Source organism: Sinocyclocheilus grahami, unplaced genomic scaffold (genome assembly GCF_001515645.1).
Source record: "Sinocyclocheilus grahami isolate Dianchi unplaced genomic scaffold, SAMN03320097.WGS_v1.1 scaffold352.1, whole genome shotgun sequence".
Lineage (NCBI taxonomy): Eukaryota > Metazoa > Chordata > Actinopteri > Cypriniformes > Cyprinidae > Sinocyclocheilus > Sinocyclocheilus grahami.
Genome location: NW_015505531.1, coordinates 977,348 through 987,380, shown reverse-complemented (window position 1 = coordinate 987,380; position 10,033 = coordinate 977,348). Strand labels below are relative to the sequence as shown.

Here is a 10,033-nt window from a genome sequence, read left to right as displayed (position 1 = left end):
GTGATCCGCATTTCCTTCCGACAGCATCAGAGAAGCCTTCCAGGTTAAGGGTAAGTGCCTGTAATTTCTTTATGTAGCATTCATTTATATTCATGGCTGCTTGTGACCTACAGTACTGTGCAAAAATCTTAAGCATAAAAAAAATTTCAGTAACCAGCGGACCGATCTTGTTCCACAGCATCTGAAATGATGTTATGGTCATTCAGAAATGCCCGAGCAAAGTCTGTCATCAAAGGATTTCTGTATAATTGCCTCCCAGAACTGTTAAACGACTGCGTTCCCAAACAGCAGCATCCACCTCCGAAAGCAAAACCGCATTCACTGTGCTTCGTCTGCTCGTTCTGAGGTGCAAGAAATTTATTATACAGGAACATTATTATTCAGTAGCTTCTCCTACTTTTCTTAATGATGTAGTGCCAGTTTATCAGGAAGTGATGGTTTTGTTCTCTTTGACTCGTTGGATGGAAACGGTGCTTGTTCGCAAATGTTTTGTGCGATATTCCGATTTTGCGCACAAGTTAATTTCGCAATTTTGGATGGAAACCCGCGGTCAAGCCAGCCGCGGTTGAAATTTGTGTTCGCGCGTATTACCATGATTACGGTAATCCGCAGGAACACACAGAGAGAAGGTGCTTTCAGAGCACTTTTCATTTAGACGCCCAGAATTGAGATATAATATAACAAGATGACATTTCTCGATTTCTTTTTTTGTACTCCTGCTTTAATAGGCTATGCGTGTTATTTATTGGTGTTTTGACGGATGTGTGTTACTGTATTTTTCGATCTTTCAAATCATAGCAGGATTCCTAGAAAAAGATAAATGGGAAATTATTCGATTTAGAGGGCTACAAAGACACCATTTCTAATGAGTAGAAGATATTAATGGTCAGTTATTATATGGGACGTCCCATATTATATGCACACATCATATCAAACCATTTTACTGCAGCATTTTTGAGATATGGGACCATACGATGCTTTAGATGGCTATAAAGACCCCATTTCTAATAAGTAGAATAAATTAATGGTCAGTTCAGTAGAACACTTTCTATGAAGCCCGTATTTATAATAGATTATAAAGGTATTCTTAAAGGGGTCATATGATGCGATTTTCAAGTTTTCCTTTCTCTTTGGAGTGTTACAAGCTCTTGGTGCATAAAGAAGATCTGTAAAGTTGCAAAGACTAAAGTCTCAAATCCAAAGAGATATTCTTTATAAAAGTTAAGTCAACCACGCCTACCTAAAACGCCTCGTTCTAACACGCCCCCACATATCTACATCACTATGTGGGCAGATTTGCATAACGCCGCCCAAATGTTCACGCAAAGAAAGAAGGCGTAACTTTTATTCTCACTGTAGTATTGTTGACGCTGCAGCCATGTCGTGAAGGCGCTGTGTGCTTCGTTGTGAAAGCGAAACTACTTTGTCTGGTCTTCCAAAAGAGGACGATATCCGCTTCGTCATGCTGATCGTAGAGCTGATCTGTGCTGGTCGATTAGGGAATACGTCAACTTTCACCGTGGACAAAGCGTAGTCCAGCCCAGGGTCGTCACATGTGGTTGCCGCTCATTCGTCGGATCTGGCCCATGTGTGGCCCTTGTCTGGAATCCAGACCTGGTCCACACTAGTACCGCAATACATTGCGGTATGTGGGCCAAGCAAAAGCTGGTTGTGTGGGCCGGAGCTGGGCCAGAGAAAAATTGCTATGTGGGTTATAAGTAGTAATGATAATTTCTCTCAAACAGCCATAAAATCAGATATCAGATCAGATGAATGTGTAATATGACACATTTGCGTTGAACTATTTTTATTGTAATATCAGTTTTTTGATGTACCCTTTAGACAGCTGTTGATAAGTAACTCTGCAACTACATATCAACTAGCGGTCATTAGAGTATTAGTATGTTTGCTACTGTAAATATATGCTAATACTTTATTTTGATGGTCAACAAACAGATAAACTGACTATACGTGTCTTTGCAAGTACGTCAACTTATTATACCATTCTTGAGCATACTAATACTCTAATGAGAGTTAGTTGGCATGTAGTTGCTTATAGTCGATTGATTAAGGGGACCATCAAAATAAAATGTAACCATGTAAAACATTGCATTTTTTTCAGTTGGAGTATTAAGCTCACATATATTAATTAACATTAGCTCCACAGGAAACACTCAAATAACACTCAACATCTAACCACTCACAAGCTGTAGTACGATACTGTGCAGATATTAAATAAACAATGTCAAGATATGATACAGTCCATTATACTGTAAATGAAGTAGATTTAATATGGTGTTCATGGTGTTATAAATAATCATACTCTTAAACTTATAACCACAAATACGTAAGTATTATGATGTATTATAATTATGATGTGTTGTTATGATTATTCATGAGTTGATATAACATATTATAAGTTTTTTTTATTATGCATTCATTATAATGCCTTAAGAATACCCTTATAATGTATTATAAATACAGGCTTTATAGAAAGTGTTAATGTCAGTTCTAATGCGGGACGTTCCATACTATATGCACACCTCATATGAAATCATTTTACTGCAGCATTTTTTAGATATGGGATCATATGGCACTTTAGCGGGCTATAAAGACCCCATTTCTAATAAGTAGAAAAAAACCAATGGTCAGTTCTTATACGGGACATCCCATACTATATGCACACCTCATATGAAATCATTTTACTGCAGCATTTTTTAGATATGGGATCATATGGCACTTTAGCGGGCTATAAAGACCCCATTTCTAATAAGTAGAAAAAAACCAATGGTCAGTTCTTATACGGGACATCCCATACTATATGCACACCTCATATGAAATCATTTTACTGCAGCATTTTTTAGATATGGGATCATATGGCACTTTAGCGGGCTATAAAGACCCCATTTCTAATAAGTAGAAAAAAACCAATGGTCAGTTCTTATACGGGACATCCCATACTATATGCACACCTCATATGAAATCATTTTACTGCATGACAATGTGATGACAATGCACAAATTAAAGAACACAGACGCAACATCTCATTGTTTATAATACTACGAATAGTAATTATAATGAAATCAATTTCAGAAGTATTAGAGAAGCTCATTTGTGCGTGATTGCATTTTGGAGTCTTTGTTTCCATGGCAACAGAGTCTCCAGGGGCCAGTTGCATAAACTTAGCCACCATGTTAAGACTATGTCTTAAGAACTAGTTTGACCAAATAGCAGTTGCCAAGGGGTAATCAATCTTACTCCTCCAGTACAAATAAGACCAATCTGCCTTTTCATTATGGAATGCAAAAAGTTAGGACCAGTCTTGAAGAAAAAAAATTAGATGGCTAACTTTTAAGACTAGTCTAAACTGTTTATGCAACCGGCCCCAGAACGCGAGCCATTAAAGGCCTTTCACGCGAGCGCAGCATGCGCTAAACCTACACTGTTTAAAACATCTAGAGCTCACATCTGCCCTTTGAACACAAGACTCTCCAGATGTAGAGCTGAATGGGAATGTTATCAATGGGTCTGTCCAGTAACTAATGATGAACGCGCTGTTTGCAGAGAAGCATTTCAGTTGCTCACGGTGGACTGACTGACTGACTTAAAGGGATAGTTCACCCAAAAATGAAAATTTTCATCGTTTACTTTACACCATACATATCTATGGTTTACACACCCACAAGTTCTTCCAAACCTGTAATAATTTCTTTCTTCTATTGAATATAAAAGATGATACTTTGAAGATTGTGGGTAACCAAACAGTTTCTTATCCCCAATGATAGTATAGTATAAAAATAGTGTTTTTTTTTTTTCTCTACTATGAAAGTTACTGAGGACAAAAAGCTGTTTAGTTACCCACATTCTTCAAAGTATCTTATTTTGTGTTTAACAGAAGAAATAACTTTTTTTTTGGGTGAACCATACCTTTAAAGTGACAGACGCATCCGTGCTTATAAAGGTATAGGCCTATTGTTTGATTACAATTTGGATAGTCTGTTAATATAATATTCCATACACTTTCAGAGCTTGGTAGACATTATTATATTTTTAGACCTGATTAGTCAGATTAATTAATAAATTATAATGAATCTTATTAAATTATTTAGATAAAAATGGGACAAATAATTACACAATGTAGTCTTAATTTAAGCAAATTAATAAAAAATAAAAAAAATTCATCCCATCCAGGTAACAGCTGCAGAACTGTCAAAAAAAGACTAATAATAATTATAAATCCAATTTAAAATAACAATACTGCTCTTTTGTTGATTTTGATTGCTTCCATTGTCCTCATTTGTAAGTCACTTTGGATAAAAGCGTCTGCTAAATGACAATGTAAATATTAATGTGTTCTGTTGCAAGTTTTCATACTTGAACATGTTTTTGCATGGTTTATTGTTGAGCTATGAGTTCCTCACTGATTATTTGTGTCCTTTTTTGTGAATGGGTATCCCTTATTTTGCCTCGCTGAAGGTGGCAACCCTATTTGGAGTGGTAGTATTATACGTATATTAATAGGGAAGAGGGGCCCAAAATGTTATTTTGCCTATGTCACAATAAAAGGTAAATCCGGTCCTGGATGTAAACTCAAATAAGACATGGTTTGCTGATAAAATTTATGCTAGACCAAGTTAACTAACAAATATGAAACATGCATTTAAATTAAACTATTGTACATTTGAAATTGAACTAAATTGCCAATATGATTATTCCTGATAACTTTTTCTAAAAAGGCTATATCTAAATATGATCTTTCTTGTCCCCATGTCTGAAGGTTGGATTGGTCTCCAACAAAGAAGAAACAACATCATGCATCAACATTCCTCTTCTGTACACCAGTGAGTCAGTTAACTACATAACAATTTGTGTACAAATACATAACAATTAGTCATTAGTAATAATTAAAATGGGACCTTTGAATATACCTTGGAATTGCATAGTGTGCAAACATACTGTATTTACATAATGGTAAGCTATTCACACTTTCAGATAAATCTTTTTTCTTTTTTCTATGGAGAAAGCAAATGGACCCATTACCATTCTTTGTAATTATGTAAATCTTTTTAGATTTCTGTTTATGCAATTATGACAACATCTCCTCTGTTTAATAGTACACCAGAAAATTAAAGAAAGTGCTGCCACATCCAGTCTTCAGAAAAAGATTCCTTGTGCGGAGTAAGTATCTGTATAACCTTTCTATCTATTGCTTCATCAGCCAGTAGCATGCTACAACATTTTATTGACACAGAGTGACAATTTCACAGAAGCAATCAATTCATCTGTATTAGTGTGCCACTCAGATATTTAATTTGGTTGTGGACTTGATGGGCCCTATTAGAAGAGCGACAAATGATCAGTGCAATCTAATGAGGGCTTGATTGAAGGATTAGTTCACTTTCAGAATAAAAATTTCCTGATAATTAACTCACCCCCATGTCATCCATGATGTTCATGTCTTTCTTTCTTTAGTTGCAAAGAAATACATTTTTTTGAGGAAAACATTGCAGGATTTTTCTCCATATAGGGGACTTCTATGGTTCCCAAAGGTTTGAACTTCCAAATTACAGTTTCAATGCAGCTTCAAAGGGCTCTAAATGATCCCAGCCGAGGAATAAGGGTCTTACCTAGCGAAACGATAGACCAGTCTCTGTTATTCTGTTTCCACCGTAACGGCGCTGGTTCTCGATATACAGCACAGCAACGATTTTATAGATAAAATAAAATGTAAACAAACCTGTATTTTACCGAAGAATGCATCAATTCGATGGCGCTTAGAACTGCTCTCTCGTGAAGAGAAGATGAAAAATCTCTGCGATTTAAATAACTCAACCGCTGGGTTACGTCTGACCCAGGATCTGAGTTACACAAAACTACCCAAACATTGGATTATGTCTGACCCAGGAGCTGCAAAACAACCCAAACACTGAAAAAATAACCCCAAAAAAATGACCCAAAAGGCTCAACCCAGCATTTGGGTTAAAAAAAAATAACCCAGGATTTTTTAGACTGTAGCTCACAGATGGCAGAACTCATCCTTTTTGTTTTCCCCACTTTATAAAGTATTTTACTTATGAAATTAAAGGGATACAGTAGGGTTGGGAGTAGATTTTGTAGTTATTTACCATACAATAGTCCTGTATTTCATGGTATAATTTATTGGATGCTTCACTAAAATCTGTTATTTCATACTCTGAGATTAGAAAGCAGCACAAGAAGCATTGTTTATTGATCATATCCGCAACTATTAAAAAAATGGCATAAAGTACTAGGCCTTGGTGTTACTTGTAGTTTTAAGAACAAGACCCACAAATTCGTGGCCACGTAGAAGAACAGAATATGAATGCAATGTGCAAAATCTCTCATTAAGCGTTTTCCTCCAGTAGAAAGCCATAAACACTTAATAGGGCTTAATGAATTAAGATATTAAAAGACCAATTTCGATTTACAGTTTATTAATAAAATGTACTGTAAGACAAGCAGATAGCCAGTAAATGAATGGAACGCACAAGGTATCGCATTGTTTTCTGCAAAACACATAACAGACCAAGATGATAAAGACCAAATTCAATATACACCTCATTAATCAGAATCAGGAAGAGCTTTATTGTCAAGTATGCTTGCGCATACAAGGAATTTGTTTTACATTTACATTTACATTTAGTCATTTAGCAGACGCTTTTATCCAAAGCGACTTACAATTGGGGGATACATAAAGTGATTCTTTAAGAGGCAAACAGACACAAGAAGTGGTTGTAATACCAAGTTCTTAGACATTGTTCAAATAAGTACAAGCTAGAAAGAGAAGGAATAAATAGTTTTTTTTTGTTTGTTTTTTTTTATATGATGAAATCAAGTAGCTTCGAAAGAGATGAGTTTTCAGCTGTCGCTTGAACATTGTCAGGGATTCAGCATTCCGGATAGGGGTGGGAAGATCGTTCCACCTGCCAGGAGTGGTGAACGAGAATGTTCTGGAAAGTGATTTTGAGCCTCTCTGTGATGGTACCACGAGGCGTCGCTCACTAGCGGATCTCAGACTTCTGAAAGGGATGTAAATTCGTAATAGTGAGTGGAAGTAGGTGGGTGCTGAGCCTGTGGCTGTTCTATATGCAAGCATCAATGTCTTGAACTTGATTCGAGCCGCAACCGGTAGCCAGTGCAAGGAGATAAAGAGAGGTGTAACATGGACTCTTTTGGCCTCGTTGAAGACCAGTCGTGCCGCTGCATTCTGAATCATTTGTAGAGGTTTGATTGTGCTTGATGGGAGTCCAGCCAGAAGAGCATTGCAGTAGTCCAGCCTAGAGATGACAAGGGCCTGGACAGTGACATAAGTTTTAGTGACATAAGCTTCCAGTACACAGACAACAACAACACAGACAATAAAAAATAGCAGCTGGATGCAGTCTTGATTGTTCATTTGCTAGATGGTGTTGCAGCATTTTCTTCCAGGTTGAAGTTGCAGCAGTTTCTTCCGGGTTGAAGACTGATGAACTTCCGAAGATGTTATTCTGACTTGGTTGTGGTTGGGAGAGTTCTCTCCCAGGTGGAAAATTGCAACATGGCTTGTTGCAACTAGTCCTTCTGGCTCAGAATCAGAAAGAGATTTATTGTCAAGTATGCTTGCGCATACAAGGAATTTGTTTTAGTGTCACAAACTTCCAGTACACAGAGACAATAGCAACACACAGACAATAAAAAATAAGATGAGAATAAAAAAATACACATGTAAATATAAATAGACAAATATTGAAAAATAGATCGCAAAATAAATGCATTGTATGTACAGTTGTGCTATAGATGATCGAATGGAATAGAATAGAATGAGATGCAGGGATGTACTAGGAATATAAGGTTATTGCACATTTTTATTGCATAATGTGGGGAACATTTAACTGTTCATGAGGTAGATTGCCTGGGGGAAGAAACTGTTCTTGTGCCTGGCTGTCTTGGTATTTGCGACTCTGAAGTGCCGGCCAGATGGCAAAAGTTCAAAAAGGGGATAACTTGGATGTGAGGGATCCAGAGTGATTTTCTGAGCCCTTTTCCTCACTCTGGAATGTATACAGTTCTTGAAGGGTGGGCAGGGTGTTTTGAGCGTGTTCAGCTCCAGGTTGTTAAGACTGCACCAGACAGTCAGCTGCTCAACCTCTTGTCTGTCGCCATCCTGGATGAGACCGATGACTGTAGTATCATCTGCGAACTTCAGGAGCTTGACAGAGGGGTCTTTAGAGGTGCAGTCGTTGGTATGGTTGGGAACCGAGAACCGGTTCTGTTTTTTTAAAAGAACTGGAACCGTGAGCAATTTCTAAGTTTTGGTTCCGAAAACGGTTCTGGTGTGACACGTGACCAAGCGCTGTGAGCAGCCTTGCGCCGGCATTTCCCGTAAAGGATGTCACAAACCAAATAACAGAAATGCCGCCCTGCCTCCTTAATTACTGAGCACATTGTTTCCCATGACATGCACTCCACAGACGTGCCGAACTTTAACTTTCTTTTAAACTTTAGCTGCCGAACACATCGTTTTCCACGACTGTAAAATTGCCCGTTGTTGTCTGACTGTACGTGTACCGGCAGCACGCAGCTCCTGCCGCCACTAAATTACATTATATTTGTCCCATATTGTCATTAATAAGTGAAAAGTGACGTGACATGTGGCCAAGTATGGTGACCCATACTCGGAATTAGTGCTCTGCATTTATCCTATCCAAAGTGAACACACACACACCCGGAGCAGTGGGCAGCCATTTATGCTGCGGCACCCGGGGAGCAGTTGAGGGTTCGGTGTCTTGCTCAAGGGCCCCTCAGTCGTGGTATTGAAGGTGGGAGAGAGCGCTGTACATTCACTCCCCCCACCTACAATCCCTGCCGGTACGAATATACATATAATGTATATACATACTGACTTCAACTTGGACCACTAAATAAATAGACTGCTAATGTTATGCAAGTATGATGGTTAGATTATTTAGTGTACAGGTCATTTCAAGAGTGATAAACAAAGTGATAGAAAATATTTTCATGCATTTTAAATGTTTAAAAATGTGGAAACCACTCATTGCATCACACCATCTCCTGACTGCATTATTATTTGTAAAATAGGGGCTTTATGCAGTGTGTGTATACATGGTTATAAGTATAATATTTAATTAATTTAGGGAAATGAACAAGTGTCTTAGCCCTCAAGGGATTATTTGGCCAACCAGTTTATTCCTGCTTGAAAAGCTAAATGTTATTGATAGTGTAAAAAACATCAACTTTGAAGCACATGCATTACCCAACATTACTTACTACATTCAATTAAGGTTAAAAAAAAAGTTCATTTAAATGGAACCGGGATCGGAACCGGAAAATTTCTAACGATACCCAACCCTAGTCGTTGGTGTACAGGGAGAAGAGCAGTGGGGAGAGAACACATCCCTGAGGGGCACCAGTGTTGGTGGAGCGGCTGTTTGAAATTAATTTCCCCAGTCTAACTAGCTGTTGCCTATCTGTCAGAAAGCTGGTGATCCACTGACAGATAGAGCTAGGGACAGAGAGCTGAGTTAGTTTGGTCTGGAGGAGTGTTGGGATGATGGTGTTGAAAGCCGAACTAAAGTCCACAAACAGGATCCTCACATAAGCCCCTGTTTTGTCCAGATGTTGCAGGATGAAGTGCAGTCCCATGTTGACTGCATCATCCACGGACCTGTTTGCTCGGAAAGCAAACTGCAGGGGGTCCAGTAAGGGTCCAGTGATGTCCTTCAGATAAGCCAGAACCAGTTTTTCGAACGACTTCATGACGACAGACGTTAGAGCCACAGGTCTGTAGTCGTTAAGTCCTGTTATCTTGGGTTTCTTTGGAACGGGGATGATGGTGGAGCGTTTGAAGCAGGAAGGGACTTCACACAAATCTGTTGAAGATCTGTGAAAAGATGGGGGCCAGCTGGTCAGCACAGGTTTTCAGACAGGCTGGTGTCACGCCCTCTGGGCCTGGTGCCTTTCTTCTTTTGTTCTTCCTGAAGACCTGGTGCACATCATCCTCACTGATCTGAAG

The 10,033-nt window shown here is 38.4% G+C and overlaps 1 long non-coding RNA gene across 1 annotated transcript in view; it reads left to right on the top strand.

Moving 5' to 3' along the window:
• Nucleotides 1–6: 6 nt before the first annotated feature.
• LOC107548675 (uncharacterized) overlaps nucleotides 7–10,033 on the top strand; it is a 16,886-nt gene continuing 6,859 nt past the window's right edge. The window contains exons 1-3 of the long non-coding RNA XR_001604486.1: nucleotides 7–50; nucleotides 4,778–4,841; nucleotides 5,115–5,178. This is a non-coding gene — a long non-coding RNA (uncharacterized lncRNA). The remainder of the gene's footprint in view (nucleotides 51–4,777; nucleotides 4,842–5,114; nucleotides 5,179–10,033) is intronic.